This window comes from Sus scrofa, chromosome 10, assembly GCF_054392235.1.
Source record: "Sus scrofa isolate SSC_HxYL_T2T_F1_AM1 chromosome 10, Sscrofa_HxYL_maternal_Yorkshire_Landrace_v2.0, whole genome shotgun sequence".
NCBI classification, from domain to species: Eukaryota; Metazoa; Chordata; class Mammalia; order Artiodactyla; family Suidae; genus Sus; species Sus scrofa.
In genome coordinates, this window is record NC_139392.1 from 6,401,978 (window position 1) to 6,422,025 (window position 20,048).

General features: G+C 35.2%; 1 protein-coding gene across 3 annotated transcripts in view; it reads left to right on the plus strand.

The window, feature by feature from the left end:
- The window catches only part of LOC146398773 (uncharacterized), a 765,729-nt gene that overhangs the window by 16,255 nt on the left and 729,426 nt on the right, over positions 1–20,048 (plus strand). For all 3 annotated transcript variants that reach the window (XR_014817271.1, XR_014817272.1, XR_014817270.1), the window contains exon 2: positions 7,993–8,093. The gene's annotated coding sequence lies outside the window, so the exon portion shown is untranslated. The remainder of the gene's footprint in view (positions 1–7,992; positions 8,094–20,048) is intronic.

Consider the following 20,048-nt stretch of genomic DNA (forward strand, 5'->3'; position numbering starts at 1 on the left):
AAGCATACACACAATACATAAATCCTTGCTATTTGCTCAATAAAATTCATTTTTTGTTTATATATAAGAAAATTAATTTCATATTCTTATTTTAGTTTTCATATAATCTGTTGATAGTAATAATGTAGAGGTTTAAAATTAATATAATTATAAGTATACTAAATTTAAATATATATATTTTCATGAAAAATACAAGTGCAAGTAATTGTAAAAACTCACAACCTTAAAAAATGCTTCAAACATATTTCCAAAAAATTTTTCTCTAAATAGATTCAAAATTGTACATTAAAATTAATTGATAAAATACACATTGTAACTAATATATGTACATATACGTATATATATATATACTTTTAAAATCAAGCATTTAAATCAATGTGACATAAAGGTATGATATTTGAACATTGTATTAAAACTCTTTGGAATTCTAGTTGCTAAAGAATTCTGAAGAATCTACTGTGCTTTACTTGTTAGGTGTAGACATTTATCTCCAAATTTAAGAGTAATAATGGATAGCTAATATTGAAAATTTCCTTACCCTCGTGGACAGTTACTACCACAGGAAATTTGTTGCAAGTGCTGCACTAATTTGTGAGTATACCGAAACCACGAATTGGAGAACTTTGCACTCAGCGTTACAGGGAGACAGCTCTCCCCGTTCAGGTATCCTTTACATTCATTGAATCCGATAGGAGGATATGGCACTTCAGTGGTTTTCTTCCCTCTTCTTGCATCTACATGTTTGTCAGCTGTGGCAAAGCCCGCAAAACCTCTGGCTCTGGAACTTGTTGCCTTTCCTACCAAGATTATGAGACAAGCGATGTGAAGGTTTTCCCTCGGGCTTGAGGGATGTTGGTCATGAAGTGGGTATTTCCTGTCTCCCAGCAGCATCCTGCCAACTCAGGGCTCTGAATCCCTAGAGATGGGGATGCGCCTGGCAGGTTATTTGCTTTGTGTGCTGTGACATGCAGGGTCACTCACAGGCTGTGCCTGTAATAGCACAGAACCCATGGCAGTCACCTTCTTCCCTGGGCCTAAGTAGGAAAGAGGTATGACAGTATTTTACTACTGTCATTTCATGATACCACTTGTGAGTAACAGACGTATTTCTGTCATTTCTTCATTTTTATTTCTTATCTTGTTTGTTTGGAGACTGGCTACATGGAATATAGCACTAGTCTCAAAAATCTCTCTTTGGTTTCTATTGTCGTTCCTGACTTTGGTGATATATTTTGGATGTACAAGTACTCTGAGAACCTCAGCTTTTTCTTCTGACCAGGTCCATTCTCACAGTAGCTGCTTTTCTAATTCTCTAAACATGTACAATGATGCCGTTGGCCTGGTGTCTGTAATTTCACTAAATATTTTTCGAGACTTTCTTCATCCTTAAAACGATCTGATTTCCTTGAGCATCTTGGCTACAGTAGCTCTGCTAGACCATCCATCAAACCAATCTTTCCCCAGCATTAGTAAGGAGGCTATAAATTCTCATTTGCCCAGGACAGTCTGGGCTTATGCTTGTCTGGAAATTATTAATGGGTTCCCTTTAGGTCTTAAGTTTCCTAGTTTGATGATGGTATATGGTCCCCTTTGTATGGAGCTCTGCATTGTGTAAAATCTTCCTGAGTTCTGTATTTGCAATGATCTCCTTATCAAGTCAGATTCATGTTTTTGTCTTGTTCCTCTGATTGCGAGCTGGCTGAAAGTGCTCCCACACGGAATAGAACCAAAGACATTCATCCTTAGACAACTGAACCCTCTTTCCTTGTTTGTCCTTCAAAACTTCCATCTACTTCTTCGCAGTTGCTCCCTCAAGGTAATTCTGCTAGATAGAAATATGTAACTCTTTCTCACCCAGTATGCTTTTTTAATTTCTTTGTAATTTTGATTTTTCAAAAAAGTTCATTTATCATACAAAAGCACTAAAGAAAGATACTAGGCATTTTTTTCATGCACCGTCTTCCAAACCTGGTCAATATTTAATCATTTTTCCAAGTTAAATTTCAATGAATTAAGAGATTTTGGGGAGACAGATACTGTACTTAATTATTTTTCTTTATTCCTTATCACTGTTTTTTTGGGAATATGACCCTGCTACTACCACACCAGCAAGTAGAACAGTATGGTTGTAAAATCCAAAATATATATATATATATGTATATATACCCATATATATATATATTTAATTTTAATTATTTTTTTATTCCTAGGTATAAGAAGACCACCAAATTTAACCAATATTTAAATCGCTCTTATCAATAGAAAACTACATACTGTCTTATTATTTTATTATAACTTACACTGTAGGAAGCACAGCTAGGTTTTATTTAAGCTAGATACAAGTACTATTTCAGTCAAATTCATTTTATAAAATCAACAGGATCCAAATGCCTCTTTCCACCCCATCTTCTGGTAATTTCTCATCTACTTTTATGTCACTGTAGAGTAGTTTGTATTTTTGAAAATTTTATGTAAATGCAGTCATATAGCATGCACTTTTATTTCCTCTTTTTTATTGTATTGGATGTAATATATTACTTCCGTAATTATTACTTTCATAATAATCATATAACATGCACTTTTTATTTCCTCTTTTTTATTGTATTGGACGTAATATATTACTCACTTTCACGTAGCGAGTGATAACATTTATATATACATTATGAATTGATCACCAAGATAAGGCTAATAATTCGGTTATAACTTCTGTGAATTGGTTCATTTTTTATATTGTTATCTTTTTTCTCTTGTTGCTTTATAACAGTTCTTTGTGTTTTTAATATTTGACTTTTGTCAAGTACACATGTTGCAAATCGTTCCTCACCAAGGTAATACCTGCTTTTATGTGTTAAGAGTATTTTCTCCCTTCCAGGGTTTATTATTAGCTACAACATTATCTTCAAGCTATTAAGGATGAAAGTTTTAATTCTGGTAAACCTTCCATAAGCTAAGTTGATAATACAATATCTAAAGATAGGATTACACCCCTTTCTAGCCACAAGCTTTATAAAGATATAATAATAATAATAAATAATAAAAAAAGTTCCACCTGTGCTTTCTAATATTCCATATGCTAAAGTCTTTTTCTCCACTGGAACTGAATTCACCCTTTCAATATCATAGTGACGGTTACCCTTTCTTAGAGGCAGATTTATCATGCAGCATACATTTTAAGACCTCACACTTACCAGGGTGCTTTGCAAGGTCCTAGTTTTACTTATATCTTTATCAATACATTATTTTATTTTATCTTTCTTAAAAAACACCTTCATAAATGTAAGCTTTAGGCCTGGGAAAACTTGGATATGATGCAGATCACCTTATTACATTTTTAAGTAATTTTTACTTGACTTTTCCTCATCAATAGTAATAACCAAAACAAAATGCTTAAACCCTTCCTATTCATGAAGTTAATGTAACACAACAGATAAGACAGTGAGAGGTATGAGTCATTAACTGACTGATGATGTACACTAGAGCTTTCTAATGAGAGAAATAGTAAGTAGAAATGGCCATAATTAGTCCTAGTAATGAAAATTAATAAATTTCAAGTCAGCTAAATCACAGGTACTATTGCATTTTGCCCAAGGTATAAACGTCCAGAATATGGGGGATTATAGTGTTTTCTACACTAAGAAATTTTGAAAAGTCCTGTGTTGTGATTGGGAAAGTGTATCTTTCTGACGTCTGCAAACTTTCAGACTATAGGTATTAGAAGAAATTAGATTAATTAAACTATTCATAATTAAATATTCAACCTACAGGGATTTTCTAATCGGTTCCATATGTCTTAAGAACAGGTCGCCCACTGGAAATAATTGTAACCTGAATTGATATCCAATATGAAATAACCCTTTACACATGGAAATAAAATCCATGAGAAGCAATATTTTAACTAAATTTTTCCCATTCAAGAGTAGAAAAAAAATCAATGCAGCTTTCTGAGTGGAACATAAGAATTCTTTCCAAGAACTGCTTAATGTGACACATTCCTATAATTAATGTTTTATAAAGGAAATTTCACAGTAGACACTTGAGGCTATGCAGTTTTATTATCTCTGGATATAATGTAGCACATTCTCTGCTTATTACTTTAAATTTTAGGTCTTCTTATAGTGCAGGATATTACTCTGAAGCAATAAACAGTTGAGCACCAATTGCATAAATCTTGAGTCCCCATCATCAATCGCTTCATGCTTTTGTTTTGTTCCTCCTATTTTATTTTCTAAAGCTGCTTTGGTCACACTTGGCACTTCTCTCTCCCTTCATAGGTCTGTGGGTCTTGTCCTTGTGACTTTTCTTCTGTCTTCTTTCTTTCCTCTTCAGCTCCTTATGAAACTCACACCCATTTAATGGTTCCTCCCTCGTGGCTCTGTCCCTGGCTCTTTTATCTGCATGTATAATATCTCCTGCACATGTGAACTTCCTCTGTTCCAAAGAGCAAAGCACCCCCAGTAGCATCATGTGTAGAGTTCTTCACTTTTTAAAGGGGAGACCCTTTTATTTGTTTCAAATGGAAACCTACAATCTGAATTCAGCTTGCCTTTCAAAGATGATCTTCCAATGTTGCTGCCAGTAAACCTCCAGTCACTCAGTATTTCTGGCATTTTTATGAATTCTAAGGGTTTAATTTTTGTGAATGTTTATTAATTCGCTCACTCAGGATTCTCTTCTCTTATTGGAGCCCTTTAAGGTCTGGCTTTTTCTCCACCTCCTTCTTGCCCCCTGCAGCCTTTACCCCAACTTGAGGGACGTCTTCCTTCTCACTCCGACAGCGCTTTTAAAGATTAAAAATAACAGTCCAGTTTATTTCTTAAAGTCTATGTCAAATTAAAACAATTAAAAGCGATTCCTTTGGGAGTTCCTGTTGTGGCACAGCAGAAGCGAATCCAGCTAGGAACCATGAGGTTGCGGGTTTGATCCCTGGCCTCGCTCAGTGGGTTAAGGACCTGTCGTTGCCATGAGCTGTGGTGTAGGTTGCAGATGTGACTCCAATCCCCAGTTGCTATGGCTCTGGCATAGGCTGGCAGCTGTAGCCAATTGGACCCCTAGCCTAGGAACCACCACATGCCATAGGTGTGGCCCTAAAAAGCAAAAAATAAAAATAAAAATAATAAAAAAAATATATATATGTATATATAATTCCTTCAAATAAATATTCTCTAAAAATATTGTTCTGATATATACAGTGTGCAATGTATAATGTATAATGCAAAGTGGCCTTTGATTCAGGGAGTTGTCAGATGGATGAGTTTAATTTTTTTCACTCCCTCGTATGGCAGGTTAGGAGAAGCTGAGGTTAATATGAAATCTCATACCTAGGTAAAAGTGAGAAAAGCCGAAAAAGTAAATCTCAGTTCCATACTTACTCAGTTCCCAGGGCAGAGCAGAGAAACCGAGATCAGTGCCCCCTCCAAAAGGCCATTCTGAGGTCAGGAAGAGGTAGGACTGATTAAACTTGATCAAGTGAAGGGCTAACCCGTAGAGGGACGGGCATTCTTGTGATAGTCAAGGGTGTACTGCTTCCCCTGCGTTGTTCTTTGAAGGCTCCGTGGTGTTAGAAACACGAGGTGGCTGTAGTTCTCCAGGCATAACTAACAGATGTTAGAAGAACCTTCCTATGTGAACATTAACATAAAATAATTATTGATATAAAAACATATACAACTAAACAGAGTTCACACTTTGGCAAATTACATATGAGACATTATCATCTCCAGAAAATTGCCCTAACATCTGTTCTCTTTTGACAAGACAGACGACTTAAAAAGCCCTCTCAAGCCTCTCTGTTGAAGGCAAGATGAACTCCAGACCAATCATATACTCATGAAATATCCCCCCAGCATATTCAGAAAGAGAAATAATCGATGAAGAACTACTAACATGGCAATTCCTGTGCTAGATAACGTCACGTATATTTCATTATTTAATATGCAGAAAACACTATGACATATTACAGAGAATAGGAGTCACTCATTCCCTCAAATATTTTCATATAAAATTTTTCAAATGAAATAATGAGCATTATATTCACTGTGGTATATTTTTTTGGGCGGGTATCTGTCTTGAATGGCATCTGCGATGGCAGAGAACCCTTTCCCAAGAGGAACAGCCAAAATCAGTGAAAATTATCTTTTAAAAAAATCAAATGTTTACAGTCTTTGCATAATTGCCCTAAGTAATACAACACATGAAGAAAAATGTATTGACGCAAAAAGGAAAGCTGCCAGTACTGGTAAGAATATCAAGAGACTGGCACTTGAGCCCCAGTGGTCTCCAGACCCAGCCTGAGGACATGGCTACAGGTGGGTGTGGCCAAGCTCACAGGGTTCTTTTCCTCCTGGTCCCAGCTTAGGGCTGCAGTGTCTCCCCAGGAGACGTAGAACCTCCGTTTCAGGTCTTCCTCAGCTCTGGGCTGAAGAAGCTCTATTATAGAAAATAGGTATCTGGGGCCCCTTCCCCTACGCATCGGAACTCCTTACAGAGGAGTTTCCGGTCCAGGTGCAGTAGCCCCAAGACATTGAGTCCCGGCTTCCTTGCATAACATTACTCAGATGGCAGAGGTTCTGTGCCCTAGAGGCAGGTGGAGAGGAGCACAAGCTACAGCCCTTGCCCAGAAGCCCGCTGGTAAAGCAGAGATATCATTCTGAGAGAATCCGACCACTGTCTCAGCTCATATTGCACATCCCCAGTGGTGATGCATGAGATTTACCTGGAAGGCAATAAAAACAGAGAGCTGTGAGACGTTCTCGGGGGACAGGCTGAATCTGGAACCGAGCACGGAGAAGTTTAAGCATAAGGGCACGTTTAAGGCAGAGGAGATTTAGTAGCAAACATTTAGAGGAGGCTGGCACGTCCTTGAGCGCAACCATCTAAACTTCAACCAACTAGAATTTTAACAGAGAGAAGCAGGCAGAAAGACAGCTGAGGGGAGCCCCCTTGGGGCTAGATAAACCTCCCAAAATGGACTTAAAAGACTGGATTCCATGTTTTAAAATCATTTCTCTCCTCCAGTCTTTCCTTCCCTGTAGCAGAGGTTGGAACTGTAATATACATTATGGCCACTTAGTAACTTTGGCAAGATAGGAAAAAAATAAATGGCTAAATACCTTAATAAACACTTGATCTTCTTCTGCCTTCAGATGTTTTGCTAGTGCTTTCCATCAGGACAAGCAGTAAACCACTGCATGTAGTTATGAAAAAGACTCATTTTTTTCCATTTGGTCTCTCAGACATAGAAAAGATCAGAAAAAAAACCAAAAAACAAAAACAAAACACTGAATAGCATGAATAGTGGGTTGATAAATTGAAACTATGAAGAATAAATTTAATCAATGAAATTTATGAACTAACAATTCATAGTAATTAAATAGCTGCTACCAATTCTTCCTTTTACTTAAACATGGACTTGCTAAGCTATCTCTTCTTTTCCATCCCAATATCACATTTCAAGAAATCAAACAAAAAGACATTTTGTCCTCTCGCAGTCCTGAAGGCCGTTTATGGTTGGCAGTCTTCGAGTTGCTTCAGTAACATCCAGTTCTAATGGAACAAAAGGATAACTTCTGTAACTTCTATCCATTAATCATTTAAGCAAAAATAGAATTACATGTGATAATTTATTTATAAAAGGCAAATATCTAGGTCTGTTAAATTGTAGTCATTTATCAGGACAATGTTTAGATAGTAAATATGCAGAACGAAACCTTTTTGTTCTCTTATTAACATATAGTATCTTCTTTAATTCTCTCTCATGGGAAGAATCAAAGACCTTCATGGATTGAGCTGCATGAGTGTCTGCAAGTAAAACCAGTGTTTTTTTTCCCTCTCAAGCAAACAATAAAAGGCCTTCTTTCAACACAATCACATCAAAAGATCTTGGTTGGCAAATTAAGTTCTATTATATTCATGGGAATTATGTTCACCGTGCTTTTGTTGTGGTTAGTAATTTTATAGAGAGCCTGATGAAAAATTCTGTATGTTTAATTTCAGTTGCAAAGAAAATGCTAAGAAGGATGATCGCTTAAATTCTACCTGAGGCATGGGAGAAGAAGATTGAACACTGAAAGCAAGCAAGAAAGAGGCAGAGAAAGGTAGGACATTTAACTCTTACAAGGTACTCTTACGTTGAAATTAAAGCATTGAGACTAGTTGATACAAAAATGTATATTGGCCTCTACATGCTCACATTACTTCTTTTTATACCTATACAAACTGTTGAATGCCTTGGCCAAATAAATTATGCATATTAAGATGTATATGTGTAATTTTTTCCTGAGAAGAGTAAAATTGTGTGAAATAGAAATATTGTAAGTATTTTAACATTAATATAGGCTGTATGCTTTTACATTGGGGATATTTCTAATTTCAGAGTACAAGGTTTTCCATACCTAACCAGTTCACGCTAGAAGAACTAGTGCCTTCACATATTATAGGCAGTAATGACTAATAGTAATGGTATAACATTGAAGATGATACAGAAGATTTTCTTAAGAACATTTGCAAATGTAAAAGTGTGACAGAAGTATTATTAATGTATTATTAAAGTTAAAAATATGTGGGTCATATGATTATAAATATCCATGCTGGTTCTGTTCTTGGAGCAATTACCATTGTTCTACTTAGGAAGTATAAATATATCACCAGAACCATGTTCTTTTCTAGGGAGAAAAAGTGAGTAATTTTCTAATAGGTTTTTAGGGTAATCTTCTCCTGATATTTATTAATAAGGTTTTTCCAAGTAAAGTGTTAAACAATCTGAAACTATTTCATAGCAGTCCCCTCTGTTATCAGCTCTGAAGCAAACTGTATATGGTAGCCCAGCTGATAGATTTTAATAATTCTATATATATGTGGCTTTTTATACCCCCAATTTTCCCCTGAATGTATTTTTCCTTGAGTATCAAGCTTACGGAATCTTTTCCTATTGAGAACATTTCTTACTAAGGTAATAGGAAGTGATTACTAATTTGGTAAAAACTAGGCATGTTTTAGGGTGCTAAGTTAAGAATTACTGTATGTCATTATCTTATTCAGTATAATTAATTATATTTGCATAAATACAAAATAGTAAGCATGAGAAAAACATTTGGAAAGTGTTAAGTGCAGCTGTGTATTTAATGCAAGAGTTTTTTTTTAATGGTTATTTCTAGTCTAAGTGGGAAATATTAAATAAAAAATACCACCTCTGCACAGGAAAGTATTTTAATAATTAAGACAAATGACTTTTTCCATATTTTGCAAATGATTTGTTCTGGTTTTCTAAAATATAGTAAGATGACCAAAACATTATGAAAATATAATCCAGTTTCATAGCCCAAGCTATGAGCATGTTATATTCTTAAGGGGAACATAAATACATACTTTTTTAGTTTATACTCAAAGTATTAGTTTATGCTCTAATTCTGACGTTTGAATCATATTAATTATAGGTTTGGTAGATCTAATTTTACAAGAAAAAGTATAACTAAATTCAGTATCTTCCTCCAGTGTTCTTACATTGTTTTTAATATATGGAATAGGAGCTGGTATAGACTGAATATTCTTTGTTTGTGTCTCCCTGGGAATTCCTATGTTGATACCCTACCCCCATGTGATGGAATTAGGAGGTGGGACTTTTGGGAGGTAACCGGGATTAGATAAGGTCATGAGGGTGGAGTCATGATTCGTGCCCATGCAAGAGTCAGGAGAGAGCTCGCTTCTTCTCTCTATTCCACCACATGAGAATTCGAGAAGTCAGCCTTCTGCATCCTGAAAGAAGGTCCTCACCAGAATCTGCCCCGGCCGGCATCTCAGTATCCAATTCCAGTCTCAAGAAATGTGAGGTATAAACATCTGCTGTTTATAGTATGTAGACCACGCAGCCTACATATTTATATAGCAATCTGAACTCAGAGAGGGCATTTCAAAAACAATAGCCTTGCAGAGTCCTCGAATGAAGGGTTAATGATTCAGTGCTAAGCATTTAAATTATCTTTAAATTGTATTTGTATTTTCATGGCTCCACCACTTAGTCATTGTGTGGCCTCGGACAAATTATGTCCCCTCTTCCTCAGTCACCTCATTAGACAATATTTTAGACCAACAGCAGAGGTGAACACCTTGGGTTATGGAGTCTGACTGCTGCACAGGTGGCCAGTGAACTCGTAGGTGACTTAACTGATTTGAGTGTGTGCATGTTTGTGTGAGTTATTCATTAGCTTGGTCAGTTTGTGAGAATTTGCTTAACACCAAAGAGTTTGTCTTTTATACAAAAGATTTCATTAATGATTCATGATTTTGGTGTGTTTAAGTTCCTTGAAATGCTCTTGTGATCTCAGCTGACATTTTTGCTATTGCTATAATTCAGTGGTAGAAAAATTATATGACAGAATACATTCATACTCCAGTAACCACAACTTTCAGATTTGCTTAAATGGAAATTTTAAAATCTATAGGAATTTAAAGGTAATTTTGTGAAAAGATAGTTTTCATAGGAACACATTCAACTACTTGCATTTTTTTTAGCAGAATTTTCAGTTCTAGAGGACTTTTATTTATCTATGTGCATTAAACACATTATACATTTAATATCAGTAAAGTTTTCTTCAAATCTAATGTCAGGTGATATGAATTTAAATGAAGCTCAGCTTTCAATATGTCAATCACAGTAAAAGCAAAATTCTTCAAAACTGAAGCATCACAGTGGTGCATTCAAATTATTAACACTGAGAATAGGTTTATCTATTAATTTTATTCTGTTTATTACATTTGTCATTGCTTATGTAACCATTGGGACCTGATATAAAAAATATTTTTTACACATCTAGTTGATGGGTAGTTAGACCATTTATGATAGTAGCTGATAGAAAGAAATAAAATGGTAAAAGAACATTCATTTCAGAAATTATTGTAGCCTAATGAAGTTATGTAGTATCCTCAAGTGTGAGAAAACTCTTGTTATGATTAGCATTCTGTCTCATTTTAAATGCATGATGACGCATTTTTCAGAATATTCTTGGCAAGGAGAATTCCAGAGCCCTTTTTGATATTTAACTCAATTTTAAATTTTTATAAGTTGAATAAATGTTTTTAAAATAACCCTAAATAAGCTTGTCTGATAATATAGTATTGTCTGATGTCTTCAGGCAAATTTGATTAGCAGTTATTTCCTGCTGATCTTGATAAATCATCACATTCAAAGCAGATGTGCTTTTCTATAACCCTATATTTAAATTATTTCAGTTCTTTTTTTTCCTCCTAAAGTGTGTACCTTATGTCTTCAAAAGCATTCAATTTCATATCAATAAAATACTTAGATGCGTAAGTTAAAGAGTATTCCTTTTAAATAAGCATTCTCAGTACTATGAGGCTGAATCCGAATGGGGATTGCTGCACCTTTGAAGAATAGCTACGTTGTTGATCTATAATCAGCCTCTGACATATTCATTTGTTCAAGAGACCAGCTGTTGGTAGGGCAATTTTCGTAAAATTAAGAAATCAGTGTTATAACCATATGCAGTGTTTGATTTGATGAAGGGGGGAATTAGTAATAAAACCAGAGTGTAGTACTTCATAAAGAGATGACATTCATGTAACCTTAACCCTTTACACAAGTAAATCTAAAATTAAAAATGTTTTAGACTTAGAAATAGTTTTTTTCACCTTCCAACATATGTTCTGAAAGTTCCTTATTTGTGTTTTGTAGAAAATTAATAACAGAAAAATAGAACTGCCAAGACAAAAAAAATGAGCTACTGAGTATCATGTCCCTGGTAAAAATATCTGTGATTAGATTAAAATAAATCCAGCAATAATTTATACATAACATTCCATGTCGGGGGTCATTTTTTACTAAGATAATTACCATAATTAAAAAGTTTTGATACAAAATACTTAATCCAGTAATGTGAATATATATAAGCATAAGTTTAAGCATATAATTTAATTCATGTAAACTAAACCTCATGTCCCTAGTAAAAATATCTGATTAGATTAAAATAAATCCAGCAATAATTTATACGTAATATTCTGTATCGGGGTCAATTTTGAATAAGATAATTATCATAATTAAAAAGTTTTGATGCAAAAGACTTAATCCAATAATTTGAATGTATATAAACATGGGTTTAAGCATATAATTTAATTCATGTAAGCTAAACATTCAAACTAAAGGTATTGTTTAAATAAAAAAATATTTAGAAATGGAGATTATTTTGAAAATCAAATGAGTCAACAGACGGTAATAAATTATTTGTGATATATTCTTATGGAAAATAAATACAAATAATACACAAAATGACTTGCATTGTCTAGTTTTAACACCTTCCTTGAGGGAATCATGGCAGACTTCTAAAAGTATCAATCAATTGTATGTACAATTTTATAAGAAATATAAAACATTCATACACATTTATATCAAAAGGTTTGAAATTAGTTTCTTTAATTCAAACAGGCACAAAAATGTGATTGTAGAATTATGATAGAGTAATGAAATTACTTTCCCAGCTTAAAAATAAAAAAGAGCTCTACGCATTGAGCGTATGATTAAAAATCAATTTTTTATGGAAAGAAAAGCCTGTTCTAATAGCTTACATGTTGAATAACAAAGGAAACATCTTCAATTTAGATTTCTAAATTGCTTTTTATAGTTCTCCCCTGAAATATTCAATTTAACTCTCTGCACTTGTAAAGATCACAAAATGTTGAAGTTTTAAAAGGACCATGAGCCCTCCTTGTTGGCCTGTCCACAACCTCTGTCTCCACCAGATGCACCTGTAGGAATGAGACCATTAGCTGAGGCAGGAACATATCAAGATATACATGCTGTATCTTCATCATCCGCAGGTTTTTATTATTTTTCAGTTTCTTCTGCAGTGAGAAACTTAAAGAAAATCACAGAAGAGAAAAAAATCTCTGGGCTTCATCACAAACATATTTTTATCAATGCCCCAAAACCTTAGCTCCAACCTTCTAATTTTGCAACTTCGGTTTCCTTAAGAATACTGTGATGATAACATAAAACAAACAAGCAAACAAAAACATAGTAGCAAATAATTTTACATTTTCTTCATGGAGATAAGGGGGTCTCTTTCCTGCCCTTGTATTTGGGCAGGATGGCTACTGCTTTTATCAACAGAATATGGTGTTTTGAGTTCTAACTGTCCTATGAGAAAAGGGAGATTTTCTGTCTTGCCTCAGAGTCATGTACCTGGTAATAAAAATAGCTACTACAGGAGTTCCCGTCGTGGCGCAGTGGTTACCGAAACCGACTAGGAACCATGAGGTTGCGGGTTCGGTCCCTGCCCTTGCTCAGTGGATTAACGATCCGGCGTTGCGGTGAGCTGTGGTGTAGATTGCAGACGCAGCTCGGATCCCGCGTTGCTGTGGCTCTGGTGTAGGCGGGTGGCTACAGCTCCGATTCCACCCCTATCCTGGGAACCTCCATATGCTGCGCAGGAGTGGCCCCAGAAAAGACAAAAAAAAAAAAATAGCTACTACAATTCTTTACACCGAATATCAATTTCTCCAATGAAAACTAAGCAATTGTATGAGGATGTCACTAGGACTCCTTAAAAGAAAGCGTTTGCCTTCTTAAAAATTGGAAGAAATGTATATTCCAATATATATCCTTCTTACAAAAAATCCTAATGAATACCTTAACTTTCAGCCATAAGGAATGCTTCTTATACCTCTACCTTCTTTTAATAAATGCTTTAAAAATATACATAATGTTATTAAGTTATTTAAATTAGTTTTAAAATCTATATTATTTTAAATGATGCTCTTTACAAAGATATTCATGCATTAAGTAAAATGCGTTGTTTTACATTTTGTTCGAAGTAATTTTATTTAAATATGCAAATTAAAAAGTGTATACCTCTGGCTTTGATTTGGTTTCAGTAGATGGAGTGCTCAGAAGAGCTAGGAGAGGGGGTCTCTGCCAGATCTCAGGGTGGCCAGTGAAAGCAGCAAAGCAGAGATGAAAGCCTTAAGGCTTCAGTCACTTACAACAAGGGGATAAGCAAGAGCTGAAACCACAGAAAGCCCCACAACTTCAGGCGTTTTACACCGTGAAATGGAGCACAGAGCATCAGGCAGATGGTTCCTTGGCTCCACTTCGGAGGGAGGGTGTCTGACGGATCGGCTCCTGCACTTCCAGGAACCCCGCGTTGGGGGCAGGAAGTGAGGACGTGGGTGTGGCATCCTTAGAAGTACTGGGTATTGAGTCAGCCTGGGAAGAGCAGTGCCCAGGGTTCCTCCCTCTCTTCCCTGAAGGAGGCTCGTCTGTGCTTCAGGGCCTGGTAGAGACCCAAGAATGAATGTGTTAGGCTAGGAATTGAAATACGCTAAGACCAGCGCCCCCAGAATGACTGAAGGCACTTGCCTGGTAGGTGTGGAGCCACAAGGAGAGAAATGGTTGTATCATTTTTAATCATGAAAAGTAAACTAGCATTTATTAAGCACATGCTATTGCTAAGTTTCACACATATTTTACCCTCTTGTTACTTAATCACATCCTCATTAAACCATGCAGGGTTAGTCATAGGTCAGCCCTCATCTTGAGTCTATGAAAGTGCCACTCAGAAGGGTCAAGACACTGGCCCTAGGTCATATGCTGCTAAAGGGCTGAAGCCACTTTTATCTCATTTCTGTCTTCTTCGGGAGTGTTTTATTACTGCATATCTGCTCAGGGCACAAAACACTCAAAATGATCGATAATCCATGACAATGTAAATAGCTACTGTGGACATATTTCTCTCACCTTTTTTTGCAGTTTTTTCCTGCTGTCAAGAGACCTCTTTTAAACTGACAGGAAATAGTGGGCCCACAGTTCAGGGGATACACTCTGTCATGATAAGAAAATAATGTATCTGAAATGCTATTGTTGGTCCCGGTTCAGCCATTTTCTGCTACAATTTTAATATAGATTTTCATTGAGTTTAGAATACTTATTTCCATTACACAGAAATAACACTCTCCTGTAATTAAATATATTTTGGAACAGCATTGAATTATGCGATAGGATCCTAGAAAAGACAGTGTGCCTCTTTAGGTGTTTCGGTAATTGATGACATTTTCTTGTATTTTTTTTTTCTTGTAGTTTTTTTGTGTTGATGGAAACAGGCGCTATATATAGAAAAAGTGAGCAATATATTGTTTCTGCTAGGATGTAGCTTAATGTCTAGAGGCATAAATAGACAGGAATCTAAAATGAGCATCAAATTACACTCGTCTGGAGTTCCTCCTGTGGTGGAGCAGGTTGGGGGTCCAAACTGTCTCTGTGGCAGCATGCATTGGGTCCCTGGCACAGTGCGGTGAATTAAGGATCTAGCATTGCAACAGCAGTGGCATAGATTGTAGCTGTGGCTCAGATTCAGTCACTGGCCTAGAAGCTTCCATATGCCATGAGTGCCGCCAAAAATAAAATAAAATAAAATAAAATAAAATAAAATAAAATAAAATAAAACACAACTTGAAAATTATAGAAGAGAGTTAATAATAGAACAAGAGTGGGATGCTACTGAAATTTATAGACTGGAAACCAACCCATATATAGAAAATGATGGAATTGTGGACCAAATTCTTAGCAAGAGGTAGGTAATCATTTGGAAAAATGGCATTATAAGAAATTGGATTACAGTACTGAAAAAGAAACATCAAGGATAGTTGAATGGAATAGAGGAAATATAAATTATAGATATTTTTAAGTTTTAATTTTGATTCTTCCTTTAGGACTCAATATATAAGCATTTATTTTTGTTTGGAACCCTGGGTTTATCGCTTTTATTTCATTTGGAAGTGCTTGACTTATTTTCTCAATTATTTTTAGTATCTTTATTCTTGTTCTGGAATGCCAATTACACATAGATTATCATTTACTCTTGTTCCAAATTCCACTTAGGATTTGTCCCTGTGTATGTATTTATTTTAGTTTTATTTCCTACTGTGATTTTATTTCATAGTTTCTATTGTTAGATCTCCAATTTAATTATTAGAACAACTAACTCCAAAAATTAAATTATTGATAATTTAATGAATGGTTCATTTCAGATAGTATATTTTTATCTTTGGAAAACTTTTGCCTATTTTTAAACTATTCATTCTATACATGTTTTCTTATAAATCTTGGTGCATGATTATAACTTTTAAACTTTCTTTTCTGTTCATCCCATTATTTCTGTTTCTCTTGTCTGACTTGTCCCCTCGCTATGGGTCATATGTTTCTGCTTCCTCACCTGTCTAATATATATATACTTGTTGTCCAAAAGGATAAAGTTTTTGTTGCCAAATACCTGATTTTGTTGTGTTCTTTTCACGAAAGTTGTAATTTTTACTAATAGGCAGCTAAAATTATTTGCACGTGAATTTTCACAGTTTGAGGCTTATTTTTATAAAATTGTGTTGGACAAATAATTTGTTTTGTGGCTAGTTCAGCCCCATTCCTATGACGAGACCCTTCTTGTGAGTATTGAGTACCTCCTACATTTAACAAGGTCTCTACACTTTGCTGTTGACATATCTGATTTCTGGCCCTTTTTGGTAATTCTTTCAGCTTATAGCTCCTAGATAGTTGTTTTGTACCTGGAAGTTCATTTTGTCTGACATTTTGGAAATTTCATACGACAAACTCATAGGTTGATATCTCGGCAGAGACTCAAGTGGATCTCTGTATAGAATTTTTCTAAAGCCCTTGTGCTAAACTGCTCCCTCCCACTTTCTAGTCTTCTTTGGTTACCCCAACCCCTGCACTCTCTTCTCAATCCAGCAAAACTCTCTGGCTCTGTGTCCTGTCCCTCTCCCCGAGTCCACAGCCATGATTTCTTTCTTTCAAAAACATGCCTCTATGCTGAGTCTTTTGCGATGGCTGAACACCATTGTTGCCCAGACTTTTGCCCATCTTTCTAGTTATTTACCGTGGGGGCGTCAGAACAGTTTCTGTTACTACCTCATGACCAGAAGTGAAACGTTCAATATCTTCTTTAAGGAAAGTTAGTAATTAGAAAATACAGGTTTTTGTGAAGACATCACATTATTTACTCATAAAATATTGCAGAGAGAGGAAGAGAGAGGGAGAAAGGGGAAAAGAGAGAAAAAGGAAGCTAGAGGATATATTTTAATTCGTTCTGTCTTATAAGTGAGAAGCAAGTCTAGTCACCATGGGAGGGGACAGAGTGAGTAATTATTTCCAAATTCAAAATCACTAGGATGCAGTGCAATGCCTGTATTTTCACATGATGCTCAAGAGGGTGTCCCCTCGGTGCAGTGTTGTCCGGTGATGATTAATTACAAGGCGCTTTGCTCTCTGTCACCTGCCTGGACACCGACATGGGGGGACGTCCAGTCATCATCTCTGTGTCAGTAACCTGCACACATCTTTTTTCAGTCCTGTCTTCCTCCTTCCATAGTATCATTTCATATATATAATTATTTTAAAAGTATGATTGGTGAAAAAAAATGAGTGGGCTATGCCTCTGGTCCGTTCAGAAAGTCATTACTCCCTCAGCTGTTCCATATGTTTTATCTGGCATTTATTAAAAAATGTTAATCATGGTAATAATGAGCGAGAAATAAGTTTTATAATTGTTGTCTGTCCGAGCTGATTGAAAATCCTTTTGGATCATCTTAAATCCGTTTTGCTCTATTAATATCATACTATCATTTAATATCATTAATAAGCAGAATGTAAGAAAATAGTGCCTGGGTTTTCAGTAATAGGATGGTATTATTTATCATGAGATGAAAACACTTTTAAAGAAAGATTATGATATTCCAGTTATATAGGCAGGAGAGAGATGGTTATATCATTGACTCAAAACCAGAAAAGATTAAACCTTTAATAACTTAGTGTGTAGCCTGGGTCAAATAAATTACCCTTTTCAGAGTTTGAATTAGAAATCACACTAAATAATATTTTGAAAGATTGAAAATATTCTCAAACAAAATATACTTCTGTATCTGTTCTCCTTTATCCCTTTTTTACATGAGAAGTATAGAAAGGAAAACATTGTTGTTTTTTTTCACAACATATATGGTAATCATAGCTGTGTCTAACTGCATGTAGGCCTCCTGATAGTTGTAGTTTAATATTCATTTGGAATGTTAAGTACATATGTTATTACATAGTTTAAGTATTAATTTCTTTAGATTTTGCCCCCCAAAATTCAATATTTAAAATTACATCTATTTCAACAAATTTAATGTTTCTATCATAGATAATATATCATGATTTTATTTGTCACTTTATTTTTCCTTTCAATCAATCTTCACTTGCTACTATTTACTATCAATATTTTATTTATTAAGTTGACAAAAGTTATTAGAAGATTTTTAAGACCTCATTAATACATTGTCAAAAACAACAGATGCAAAAAATAATCACATTGCAGTGGCGATTACCCTGAAGTAAGAGTCTTTGTTACAATTTAATTTTCTTTATTGTTTCTTTAAGGTTTTCTGATGTAAAATATAATAATACATGAATACCAATTTGGAAGTATCAATGGCTTCTGGCAACCTTGAAAATGAATTATGATTCATTTTTTTTCTCCATAATCTAGAGAAAACTGAACACAGCAGTAAAAGAATAAAACCTGATGCCTCTTAGACTGTGTACAAACCTGACCAATTTTTCCTCTTCTCTGTAACAAGAAATTGCCATTACAAGAGTCTCTGTAAGCATCCTATCAGACTTTACAGAATCTTAGAGCTTAAAGGAATTCACACTCTGCTACCTTTGACCTTATAAACTATTTTCACCTCCCATGAACTGCATGTAAGTGTGTTTTCTTCAGAGAATACTTCACTTTAAAGTTTGAAAACTTTGTAAAAAGATTGAGTTCATTTATATAAACCAGAAAGCATTTAGTAATGAAAAAGCCTCTTGAAAATTTAATTATGACAATGCCAGAAAGGAAAGTTGTAAGGGAGAGTGACCATGTAGTAAGTGTCGTTGCATTTTTGTTTGAACTGATCGTGAAGGAAATTGTGCAGTATCCACTCACGGCTCCCTTTTGTGAACATCCTGTAAAGATTCTGAAAGGAACATCCAGTTCATAACCGTTTGATGCAGTATTTTTCCCTTGCACATTTGTCCTTTTTGTTTTCAAAATCAGCATGTAAGACTCATATTAAGAAACCTTTCTATACATAGCTCTCCATTCTTGATTTTTTCATCTGAATTTAAAGTTTTATGTATTTTAATGGATTTTAAGTTCCAATTAGATGGTGGATTTATTACACTCTTTAAAAACACTTACAACTCCTTCCTGACCTAAAGAACACCCAATAGAGGATTTTAACTCAAAGTAAGTGGATTGGTAAAAATTGATACGAGGGAGACTTTCTAACATCAAATAAAGCACGTGGTGTCTATTTGAAACCCCATAAGACTATTTGTTGAACAGGATAGCATTTGCTGCCCTTCAAAAAGGAGAGGGACTGTCTCTCATGCTTTGATATCAAGGTTGGGAACTTACTCAGATGCTTTTCTTGACTCGTAGTCAGTTTTAAGGACTCAGAGCCATTTGCTTTGGCAATTTCCCCTCAGGGTATTTCTCTAAAGAAAATTCCATCACTACCTCAAAAACTCGTCCACACTCCCATGTTCACTGCAGTATTATTTGCAACAGCCAAGACATGGAAAGAACACATGTGCTCACTGACGGATGAAGAGATAAAGAAAATGGGGTGCATATGTACAATGGAATATTATTCAGCTATAAAAGATAAGAAAATCCTGCCATGTGTGGCAACATGGATGAAATTTGAGGGGGGTAGGCTAAGTGGAATAAACAGAAAAAAGACAAATATTAAGCTAATTGTGGTATAAATAATGTAGTTATGTGAGGTGATAAATGTTAGCTAATCATTCTGCAATATGTATATGTATATCAAATAACTGTGCTGTATACCTAAAGCTAATACAATGTTACATGTAAACTATATCTCAGTTTAAAAAGATTTGAAGAGTTCTCATTGTGGCAGAGGAAACAAATCCGACTAGTATCCATGAGGATGCAGGTTCGATCCCTGGCCTCGCTGAGTGGATTGAGGATCCCACATTGCTG